This window comes from Felis catus, chromosome A3 (genome assembly GCF_018350175.1).
Source record: "Felis catus isolate Fca126 chromosome A3, F.catus_Fca126_mat1.0, whole genome shotgun sequence".
NCBI classification, from domain to species: Eukaryota; Metazoa; Chordata; class Mammalia; order Carnivora; family Felidae; genus Felis; species Felis catus.
Window position 1 is genome coordinate 127,254,012 of NC_058370.1, and position 12,841 is coordinate 127,266,852.

At 38.2% G+C, this 12,841-nt stretch overlaps 1 long non-coding RNA gene across 6 annotated transcripts in view; it reads left to right on the forward strand.

Moving 5' to 3' along the window:
* Positions 1-12,841, forward strand: part of LOC109498383 — a 403,201-nt gene that overhangs the window by 105,438 nt on the left and 284,922 nt on the right. For all 6 annotated transcript variants that reach the window (XR_006595960.1, XR_006595961.1, XR_006595957.1 and 3 more), the window contains exon 2: positions 9,527-9,592. This is a non-coding gene — a long non-coding RNA (uncharacterized LOC109498383). The remainder of the gene's footprint in view (positions 1-9,526; positions 9,593-12,841) is intronic.

Below are 12,841 nucleotides of genomic sequence, written 5' to 3' on the forward strand. Positions count from 1 at the left end.
TTCTTATCTTTTATCAATGTGATGTATGACATTGATTTATTTGTGAATGTTGAACCAGCCCTGCAGCCCAGGAATGAATCCCACTTGATCATGGTGAATAATTCTTTTTATATGCTGTTGAATTCGATTTGCTAGTATCTTGTTGAGAATTTTTGCATCCATATTCATCAGGGATATTGGCCTGTAGTTCTCTTTTTTTGCTGGGTCTCTGTCTGGTTTGGGAATCAAAGTAATGCTGGCTTAATAGAATAAGTCTGGAAGTCTTCCTTCCCTTTCTACTTTTTGGAACAGCTTGAGAAGGATAGGTATTATCTCTGGTATTAAATGTCTGGTAGAATTCCCCAGGGAAGCCATCTGGTCCTGGACTCTTATTTGTTGGGAGATTTTTGATAACTGTTTCAATTTCTTCGCTGGTTATGGGTCTGTTCAAGTTTTCTATTTCTTCCTGTTTGAGTTTTGGAGTGGGTGCTTAGGAATTTGCACCCTGTGTGGGTGCTTAGGAATTTGTCCATTTCATCCAAGTTGTCCAGTTTGTTGGCATATAATTTTTCATAGTATTCCCTGATAATTGCTTTATTTCTGAGCGATTGGTTTTAATAATTCCATTTTCATTCATGATTTTATCTATTTGTGTCCTCTCCCTTTTCTTTTTGAGAAGCTTGACTAGAGGTTTATCAATTTTGTTTATTTTTCCAAAAAATCAACTCTTGGTTTCGTTGATCTGCTCTACAGTTTTTTAGATTCTATATTGTTTCTTTCTGCTATGATCTTTATTATTTCTCTTCTTCTGCTGGGTTTGGGGTGCCTTTGCTGTTCTGCTTCTATTTCCTTTAGGTGTGCTGTTAGATTTTGTATTTGGGATTTTTTTTTCTTTTTTTTCATTTTATTTTTTATTTTTAAAATTTACATCCAAATTAGCATATAGTGCAACAATGATTTCAGGAGTAGATTCCTTAGTGCCACTTACCCATTTAGCCCATATCCCCTCCCCCAAACCCTCCAGTAACCCTCAGTTTGTTCTCCATATTTATGAGTCTCTTCTGTTTTGTCCCCCTCCCCCCGTTTTCATATTATTTTTGTTTCCCTTCCCTTATGTTCATCTGTTTTGTCTCTTAAAGTCCTCATATGAGTGAAGTCATATGATTTTTGTCTTTCTCTGACTGACTAATTTCACTTAGCATAATACCCTCCAGTTCCATCCACGTAGTTGCAAATGGCAAGATTTCATTCTTTTTGATAGCCAAGTAATACTCCATTGTATATATATATACCACATCTTCTTTATCCATTCATCCATACAGGGACATGTGGGATCTTTCCATACTTTGGCTATTGTTGATAGTTCTGCTATAAACATGGGGTGCATATGTCCCTTTGAAACAGCACACCTGTATCCCATGGATAAATGCCTAGTAGTGCAATTGCTCGGTCATAGGGTAGTTCCATTTTTAGTTTTTGAGGAACCTCCATACTGTTTTCCAGAGTGGCTGCACCAGCTTGCATTCCCATGGGATTTTTCTTGTTCTTGAGATAGTCCTGGATTGCAATGTATTTTCCTCTCAGGATTGCCTTCGCTGCATCCCAAAGCGTTTGGATTGTTGTATTTTCATTTTCATTTGTTTCCATATATTTTTAAATTTCTTGTCTAATTGCCTGGTTGACCCATTCATTCTTTAGTAGGGTTTTCTTTAACCTCCATGCTTTTGGAGGTTTTCCAGACTTTTTCCTGTGGATGATTTCAAGTTTCATAGCATTGTGGTCTGAAAGCGTGCATGATATGATCTCAGTTCTTGTATACTTATGAAGGGCTGTTTTGTGACCCAGTATGTGATCTATCTTGGATAATGTTCCATGTGCACTCGAGAAGAAAGCATATTCTGTTGCTTTGGGATGCAGAGTTCTAAATATATCTGTCAAGTCCATCTGATCCAATGTATCATTCAGGGGTCTTGTTTCTTTATTGATCCTGTGTCTAGATGATCTATCCATTGTTGTAAGTGGAATATTAAAGTCTCCTGCAATTACCACATTCTTATCAGTAAGGTTGCTTATGTTTGTGTTTGTTTTATATATTTGTGGGCTTCCGTATTCAGTGCAAATTCTACTTTCTATTTTAAAAATGATTAATTGAATTAAGGTAAAGGAAAATCAAATAACTTGTCCAAGATCATACAGCTTGGGTGATATAGCTGATGAAAATGTTGGAGCTAAAATGAAATCTAGACTCCCTAACTTCTAAAAGGATATTTTGCTCCTTTTAAGACTGTCTCCTTGGCCTTATCATTCTTTCCAACATGAATAACCCCCTCCCCCACCCTCATTTTTACCAAGTGAGGGTCCATGTACTCATGAACTTGCAGCACCAGACTGTCTCACCCAGAAACTGCTGCTGATTACCTCGGTCAAAGTAGTCTTTACTTGCTGATTCCTATACTTCTTTGTACCTCTCTCTCACATACTTCTCTCATTCTGTTTTTTATTTATACAAGTTACTTCCTTCTAGCCATATTGCGAATGCCTTGATGGCAGGAACTTACTTTTATAAATTTGGTATTCACGGTGCCTAGCCCCTTGACCAGCATAGAATAGGTACTTACTGCTTGTTTAATAAATTGGATGAATTAAGGAATTCGGTAAGTAGAGAAAATGTCTCAGTATACCCATGGAAAGGCATTTGGGATATGGATGAGAAGGACAGAATATATTAACTTAAAAAAAATCCATATAGTTTCTCCTCTTAAATGAGAAAAATGTTAGTGTCAATAAGAAAATCAGGTGATACTTGTTGCTAGTGCATTTATTGTTCCCATCGAGGGACAGATGTCCCTCCTCGTGTGCTCTGCTGGGGCTGGGATGACTATCTCCACATTCTGGAGACAATGTGTTCTTTGTGGCCTTAGAAACAGAAACATAGGCTATGCTATAAGTCATATCAGATTTTGAATTGATGCTTTCACCTTCTCCTTAAGATAAGCCTGAAATTTCATTCTTTGAAGAAAAATGAGAATCTGGCTTGTTTATTGTGAGAACATAGGTCATCTGAAAAGGCAAACAGTTTTCAAATTAAAGATGGTATCTTGTGTATTAGAGAAAACAGGACCGTGAAGGCTGCCCGGAGCTACAGGAAGAGCACACCTCCCTGGTTGGGAGCGAACGCTGCCTCATCTTGGAAACCATGGCAAGTCACTTAATCTTTTAGGTCTCAGTCTTTCAGCATCCAAGTGGGAAAGATAATTTTCTGGTATCATGTAAGGTTTAGAAATGAGATTCATATCTCTACAGTGTTGGACAATTGTGAGGGAGTGTTCCTAATGGAAACAACTACTGATGTGGTCAGCAAATAATTGAACTGGGAATTTGAGGGCTCACAGCTGAGATCAGCAAAGTTAAAATCTGGCTTTCTCTGGTCTGAGCAGTGGAGGATGGGGTGGAGTCTGTGGCTTCTCTGGCTTGGCCTCTCCTCGCCCTTGAATCTTGATAAAATGAGAGTTTGAAAGCCACCATCTTATCTCATTTTACCCTCACTGCTCAGTTATGTTCATTATTCATACTACTTCAGAGATCACAAACCTGAAACTTTATGCCGTGCTCCAGGTCTAACAATCAATACGTAGTTGAGATAAAACCTGCACACAGATTGTATGACTCCAAATTATGTGTTTCTAGGAGAGAAAGATGATTACATTCCTTCTGTGACAACAGCAGCTAGGAAATAATAAGCCTATTCATTTATAAAAACTGAGTCTAGGCTTTCAAAATGTCGAGTTTAGTGTGATTATCACAGTGTAAATCCTCTTATGTTTGTAACTTGTAAACACTGAAGAGGATGAATTATTTAACAGATAGAAACAACTTGTCATCTATCATTGCAGAGTGAGGAAGAAAGTGTTTGCTGGTAGAATTTATGACTTTGACATCTCAATTTAGGTTGTCCCTTTGGAACACCCAGATATGCTGAATTTATATGATCTGCATTCACACAGTTTCATATAGGTAAACAAAACACACTGTAGAGGGAAAATTCCATTTTACAGATACCTATAGAAAATCTGAGTATTCTTAGACTTCTCATTGAAACTGCAGATTGGAAAACATGTTAAAAGCTTTTAGTCCAATACTTATCTGATATTTGGCCCTCTCTTTAAATCACTAGACTGTGTTCACTCTACCTCTGTTTGCACCCTTCCACAGTGAAAGGGCTGGAAGTTCATGTGAGAAGCACAGTGTAATAAGGCCATGGCCACTGGAATCTGAGACGTGACCTGAAATCCCTGTTCTGTCCCTTAGAAGATATGATTATTGACTTGTCACTTAATAGTTGTGTTCATGCTTTCATTTATTCATCATTCACCCACAGATATTGACTGAGTACCCACCATGTGGTGGGTACTGTGCTGAGAGCTACAGATTCCATGTAATATTTAAGTCATGGCACTTACCTCCACAGTGACTGAGGCCAAAAAAGACGAAATGATAAGATAATGGACTTGAAAGTGCTTTTACGATGGAAAGTCTGATACGATGTTAGATATTATCTCCTCGGGTAGGACTTTAGTGGTGATAGCATTAAAATATAATTTCAGATCAAAGGAAATTTTGGTTTAAATAGTTGATGGGAATAAATCTGGGAGAAAACAGGCTGCTCTGAGGGGCTATGCCAAGACAGAGATGCCATAGGAGCATGGTGCTTACTTACCTTTCTAGGGGAGCACTGTGGATGGTGGAGAGGGTCCTGATTTGCAGCAAGGTTTTAGAAGGCTGTGGAGTATGAGGAGCTGAAAGGGTGTCAACAGAAGACTGTGTACTGTCAGCTGTAATCCAGTCACTCAGCCATCCAAATTTTCCACACTCATGGACTTCTGAATATGATTAGGTTTGTTCCAGAGAACTGTGAAGGGGCTCGACTTCAGGACTGGGTTTTACATGGGACAGAATCCAGGTAACACTCATTGAAGTGAATGTAGAGAGGACTATGGAAGAGGAAGGGAGGCATGAGAACCTAGGGAGCAGTTTGAATTGCCACAGACCTGGAAATGATATTTGGACCTTATTTAATGAGATCTCTGCAACAGTCTTTTTTTGCTGAATAACTTACAAAATTAATCAAGCCTATTCTTCATGTTGTGTGAATCCACTGCAGCTCTGTTCCACGCAGTTTCATTCTGTCATCCAAGCTGAGGGAGCAGCCTCTAATTGGGACATGCTAGTCTCACTGCAAAAGGAAAAGAGTGGTGTCAGGATTATGTCATGACTCTTAAACTTTCTGCAAAGAAATATTACTTCTGCTCACATTCATTGGCCAAACAAATCACATAGCCAAGCCTGATGTCAGTGTGGCAGGAAGGTATGATCTTGTTACAGAAAGAGGAAGTGAATAATTTAGAACAGTCCTGAAGTTTTCAAAATATCTAAGGGCTGGGAAACACAAGCCCACATCAAAATTACATGAGTGCATAAGCAAAGTACTCTTTGTAGAGCTAGGAGTTATTCAGCCCTCAAACTCGAAAAGATGATGGAGCATTGGGGTGATGGAGAATTAAGTAGCAGTAAAGGTTGCAGGTGAAAAGGAAGGTTCAAACCAATTTTTAAATAAGTTTTGAGTCCCATGAAGAGAAATGTGCCTTTCATTTTTATAAAGTGAGTATTTTTTATGCAGATCATTAATATTTTTAGCACTCCTTTCTTGTGGCAGTATGAAGGATGAATGGAAGAGGTAAGAAATATAGATAGAAAAATCAGCTGGATATGGATAGAAAAGTCCAAGAAAGTAATGACAGTGGAGAAGTAAATGCAAATAAAAATATAAGGAATGATCAAAAGTTTCAGAGATGTGTTTGGCAGGACCTGGCAGCAGGTTTGTTGTCATTGAGCTGGAGGAATTCTACTGTTAACAATCCCATTAACATGAGATTTACAAAGATATTAATAGAGAAATAATATGGCAGCAAGGTTTGCTTAGCTTCCTTAGAAGCAAAAGTTCCTTTAGAAGCATAGTAACAGTCTCATCCACCCATTGTGACCTTGAGGAGCAAATAAAACTCACAGGGTGGAAATTCCACTGGTCCTCACTGGTATGGATGTAGCAGGTATTCATGGCTTATGTACATTCTTGTTGGCCTCTTCTGATTGGTTGGGGTCTATGACCTATAAGGTAAGAAATATTTTGAATGCCATTTTTGCACACCAGGTCACTTTATCCCTTTATTTTTCTAGTCTACATGGTATCACTGAGTGGGGACAGAAATGGGTATCCAAATTCAATGATTCCATTCTCTTCCCCAGAACACAGGGTTATGTTGCTTTATTGGCTTACAGAGGACCTCATAGGAAAACATATTGACCCATATCTGAACATTCTGTATTGACCAATGGCTTCCTTATTTTTTCATTGGGAGAGAAATAACGTTTCATTCTTACTCCCAGCATAACTCATATCAATCTTCATGAGTCGTGGTTGTGGTCAAATATTCTTTCTCACTTCCCAGTTGTAGCACAAACATCTCGCATTTCCCTTGGTACCAACACTTCATATTCACTGAGCTAGCATCTGACTTTTCATTTGGCAAGAATCCATGCATTCTGCATTTATCATAAACACTGCTTGTTTAAACTTTGTTATATCTAAGCAGCCAAGTTAAAAAATCTTTCTCTGGGGACACCTGGGTGCCTCACTCAGTTGGTTATCTGACTCCTGATTTTGGCTCAGGTCATGATCCCAGGGTCGTGGGATCAAACTCTGAGTTGGGCTCACCCTGAGCGTGGAGCCTCCTTGGGATTCTCTCTCTGTCTCCCTCTGTTCCTTTCCCCAACTCACACACTCTTGCTCTCTCTAAAAAAAAAAAAAAAAAAAGTCTGATAGCCCCAGAGGTGGAGTAATCTGTTTTTCTTCTTTCCTTTTGAAATGATAGAGATTCATCTTGTCCTTTTGAGTACTTTTCTGCATTCACAGTCCTCAAATCTCACCTTTTTGTACATTACACACTGAATTATGGTCTTGTTTCGTTAATTATATACAAATAATGTTTTAGTAACACTCTTATTCATAAATTAGATCTGGTCCCCTAAGGCTTCTTATTAGCCAGCAGTTTATTATTTTAATTTCAGTCAAGTCCCGTTATTTCCTCTTGGAATATGTTTGCAGGCGTCTTATTCTCTGTCCATGTCTCCTATGTTAGTATTTCTCAAGATACTTCGTACTACCACCCCTCCCCCTATTCATTCTGCTTGGTTTAGTTCATCAACTGCTTATATTTGTAGAGAAAAACTGGAATTTTCTCTTAAATTCTCTTCATAATGCATATAGACTTGCTCTTTCATTTTGCTGATTAGCAAGGAAATTGGTTTTGGTTTCCAGCACCTAGGGAAATTGGAGGACTTTTGTATAAAGATAAAGAAGCAGCTGCTTCTTGTCATGTATTCTCATAGTCCCATTTTTCTGCCTAATATATGATTTCTTTGCCCCATCTTCTCCAAGCTTAGACCTTTCCATGACCATTTAAAACCTAGTCTCTGCAGGCTGAAATGTGTGTGTGTGTGTGTGTGTGTGTGTGTATTGTTGCCTGTCTTTTTGTTTTATTTATATTCTTTGCTTCTCCTGCTGCTTGTGGCTCACCCAGCAGAAATGTCACTACCTATACTCCACTGATTAGTACTTGGATGAGCGACCCCAATTCCAGAGCATGATAGCTCCTACACCAGCAGGCACAATAAACTGAATTCTTGCCAAATATTTCTTTGCCTTCTCCAAGTTGGAAAGCCTAGATTTATATGCTACCTGGCAGCTTTTATTCCTTTTAGGGACTTTATTCCCGAAGTGTTGCCAGAGAGCACTAAAAATGAATTTAAGGAGACAGTTACAGATGATTGGACAATTAGGTATAATTCAGAATGCCTTTCCTTAAGCAACATATGAATTATTACTATATTTCTTCTACATATTGTTAAATATAACACATCTTTCTTTAAAAACAAGGTTAAAGCTTGGTAAAGTCACAAGAGATTAACTCATATAATCTCAAAAGTAAAAAGCAAAGGTTTAAATATTCAGAGCTAACCTTATTTCCCTGGCAACCATGAGCTCTTCATCTTCAGCATATATATATGCCCACTGGACTTTATTTATGTCACCAGACCACTGTTGGATGTTTTTGAATGACCCATAGAACATTGCAACTCAGCACATCTAAATTAACTCATTATTTTTCCTCCCAATTTTCGTTCAGTTTTCCATGTCTCAGAGAATGTCACCACCATTCATTAATTCTTTCAGTCAGAAACAAGGGTGTGATCATTAATATCTTCTTCTTTCTCACATATCAATTTCTTTTTTTTAAATGTTTTATGTTTATTTATTTTTGAGAGAGAGAGAGAGAGAGAGAGAGAGAGAGAGAGAGAGAGAGAGATAGCCCACGAGCAGGGGAGGGGCAGAGAGAGAGGGAGACACAGAATCTGAAGCAGGCTCCAGGCTCCAAGCTATCAGCACAGAGCCTGACATGGGGCTCAAACCCACAAGCCATGAGATCATGACCTGAGCTGAAGTCAGATGCTTAACCAACAGCCACCCAGGTGCCCCATCATGTGTCAATTGCTAAGCTCAGTCCATATTTCCTCCAAACGTTTTTGAATTTATATTCTTTTCACAGATCTCACTGCCATAGGTTAGGGAAATTCATCTGAATTCTAATAGTTGACAGTCTGTTTTTTTAACTTCCAGTTGTGCTTAATTTTTTAATGCTGTATACTGCATATGCTGGTCTCTTCTCTCCAGATAGATAAAGTATTTCTCAAAGATAAGTATCATATTCCATACATTTTGGTATCATTTTCCTGTGAATTTGGTAGTAGAGGTATATATATTAGAAGTTCAAGTTCCTTTTAAGGGGTTATGGCATTTTTCATCATACATCACCTCATGCCCCAAGTATCAAGGCTGAAATTGGGCCTATTGCTTAATGACACTTGTGCATCTCTAAAGCAGCCTATTGTAGTATTACCATGCTTTAAGAACTGGAAAAATTTCAAGTGAGACCAGAAGCAGCCAAGCTTAACTTTCACTGAGGCTGCTGCCATTCCTGTGGGTATAATGTCTCTGTTCATCAAAAGACATTTTTTTTCCCTACTTAATGCACTTACCATGTGGTTTTATTAGAATGAATAGCTCTATCCCTGTAAATGGGTTTAGTTGAAAATCCAATTTCTTTCAGGGCCAGTGGGAGAGGTCGAAGGGCCATAAATATTCCTCCTCTAAACTGTTTATAAGTAAAATGGCATTTCTGCAAAGGCCCAGTAAATGTCTTGCTATACTAAGTTATGTACCAATCCCCGGCAATCTTTTCTTTCTTTCTTTGATGAAAACAGATTGCATGGTTATCCCTCGGTCAAGAGTTATGCTCATGAGTGCCTTGATGGATAGAGATGTTTATCAGAAGGAGAGTGGATCACTAGGGCATCAACTGTAAATGCTAGCCTTTTTCCTAAAGTTGGAACATAGGATGTCTTACCATGCTCTTCTCATCGTTTTATCTAGTGTTGGACTGACGATACCTGTAAAGAACTGACTAACCTGTCTGCCTCTGAATTTGCTTGGCTTTGGGTAAGGGCTGTTGCCACTTTAGTCTTATTTTTCTGGCATTAAATGAAAATATTATCATCTATGCATTCTTCACACAGTTGAAGTAAATTTGGATTTCATCCTGTTTTCAAAATGAGCTCTGAACCCATTCTATCAGATAATTAGTTTCATGAAATATTTCTGGGTAGAATATACGTACAGACAGAGTGTATACAGTGCTCTTGCATATGTGATATCTCATGATTTTTCTCTCCAGAGGAATTGGGGAAAATGGGAAAAAATTGTATATTATTTTCTTAATTTGAAAAGTGAGGTTCAGTAGAGAAGAGACCTACAATGCATTGAGTGTCTACTCTATGCCAGCCATTATGCTAGGTGCTAAATATAGAAGTTGGATAGTCACAAGCTGATTCCATTTACATCCACTCTTGGTTGGGTTTATATCTACTCCAGGATGGCTTCTCCTTATGTTTTTATCATCCCCAGAGGTATCTAAGACACCTATTATGGAGGCTAAATTGGGTCCAGTGTCATTGAGAGATAGATTAAGCTTACATAAGAGTTGATTGGAATGTGGATGGCAGCAATTCTGAAAGGCACATTTCATCCCAAATACTTATCAGTAATAGTCTGACTCAGGGTGAAGTTGGTGGTCCTCTCTTGCTGGCAGTAAGAGGGAGAACTAGTGTTGCATCAATATAAAATAAGATAACAAAATGAGACTCTTTGTATTTATTTTGGGCTAAAGGTCCCAAAGACTGAGAGTAATACAAAGCAAAGATAATAGATCAGCTCGCCAATGAAGTCCTCAAATTTGAGATCTCAACTTTGAGATCTTAATATCTACTTAAAGGTACATTAAGTTATTAAAATACCTTAAATTGAGAAGGGAAACTTTTTTGGATGAGAAGGCTTTTTTTTTGAGTAAGAGAGTTGTTGATATATGGTGTGTTTCTGCTACCCTCTTCCTTACCAATACAGGAGGGGGGAGCATGTAAGGAACTTTAGAGAAACACTCAGAATTTTCTAATTGACCCATGTCCCTTAGAATTTTTAAGGGGCATGTACCAAGGCAAAGCTATGCTCCCAAATTTGTCTCTATAGGAGAGTCTGGAAGAAGCAACCTGTGTCAGAGGACTAAATTTAGAGGACTGTACAGAGAATTAACTCTGTGTTTTCCCCAGGAGGCAGAGGGAGCCAGTCTGGAACATCTCAGATCCTTCTGAGAGAAGTGCCCAATGGAACAAATAATGCCCAAAAAGGGAGACGACCATTACATCCCCCAAACCTATTTATCTTGTAATTGGAACTTTGTACTTTTGACCACCGTCATCCATTTTGCCAGCCCCTGGTAACTACCAGTCTTCTCCGTATTTATGAGTTCGTTGTTTTTGTATTACACGTATAAGTGACATTATACAGAATTTGTCTTTCTGTGTCTGCTCTCACTTTGACTAAGGACCCTCTTTACAGTATCTTTGAGAGCAATCATGTAGACTATGCCTGATTGTTAACACTAAGGACGTCTCACTGTTTCCCTTGAGGCTTTTCCCCATAGATACAGTTTTCTTTTGAAAACAGAAGCATCAGATATAATTTCTCCAATCCATGTGTGGATTACTTAGCTCCAGACTGTAGTAAATGAGGTTATTCACTTTTATTATAATTATTATAGCTGACAGAAATTCCCATCCCTTCCAGGGTAGTAAGAGAACAGATCATTGTATGTTTTCTTGTTGTTATTTATTAGTTCTTATTGGTGTTAACTCAAGGAAAGAATGATTCATCAAATCCAATTTCTTGTATGACCTATCATTTTGAGTCATAATTCTATTAGTTTGGATCAAAGGCCTATAGAGGTGCAATGTGCAATCTCTACTGTAAAATCAATGTAGAACAAAGCTAGAGTGGCCTTTTCAGCATATAACATTTCAAATATCACAGTATGTGGTAAACATATAAATAAGGTAACATACCTCTCATGTATAGCACCAGAGACCCGGTAGCTTATAATAACAGGAGTTTATTTTTCACTATTATGAAGTCTTTGATAAGTCCAAAATCAAGTCACCAGAAGATTCATTGTTTGGTGAGGACCTGAAAACTGGATTATAGACAGCTGTCTTCTCACTTGTGCTCACATAACAGAAGGGATGAAGGACCTCTCTGGAGTTTCTTTTCCAAGGATACTAATCCCATTCATGAGGGCTCCACCCTCATGATCTATGGTTCCCACCTCCAAATATCATCACATTGGGAATGAGGTTTCCACATACAAATTTTAAGGGACACAAACATTTATCTATAGTAGGGACCAAGTCTTAAACATAGGATAAATGCTTGCTGTGCTCAGGGCATCTACGGTAAGATATTTGGTCGAACATATTCTTAATAAGTTTTGTGCGTGTGTGCACGTGTGTGTGCGTGTGTGCGTGCGCGCGCACGTGCGTTATCATTGGCCTCTTTTCTTTTAAAGACTAAAGAATTGGAGAAAGTTGAATTAAATGAATTCAAAGCTTTGCACTGTAGGGAAGAAAAGGACAGTATATACATTTGTGATTTTACTGTTTTATTTATTAGGCTTTAGTCTTTCTTCATTACCTGCATTTCAGATTCAAAGCCTAGATCTAGGTGACTCTGAAGCTATTGTAACATGTGTCCTGAGGTTTGAGATTATCTCCCTCAGTGATTGCATGCTGTTTGGCTACATGTCTGCCATTTTACTAGTCTTCCCTTTTGGTTTTGGTAAATTTGCTAAGTTATGAGGTACAGAAAGAGCTCACAAATTTCCAGAGGGGAAGAAGATGTGCTCTGGAAGAACTAATGGACATTTGTACAACAACCATTTATTAAATACTTTTTATGTGCTATACACCTTGTTGGGTGCTAAGCGTATAAAGATCAATTACACATGGCGCCCTCAACATGCTCACATTTACTGACATGAAAAGGGATAGTGCAACAGAAGGTTGCAGGTGTTATGAGAAACTGCTCCCACCATGTTAACTTAGATTCAATGCAAGAGTTGTGAGTTAGAGTGGAGAGTATTTTTCACGTATTGCTGAAAGTTTATGTGCCAAGAATGACTAAATAGATTTGCTATTCCATTACTTTCTCTTTTCATATAACTATTCACTTATAATAAGAAATCCTGGTAAAATAGTATGACCTAATATTTTGAGTCATAATTCTATTAGTTTGGATGAAACAGGTGGAATATGCAATCTCTGATGTAAAATCAATGTAGAACAAAGCTAAAGAGTATTTCTC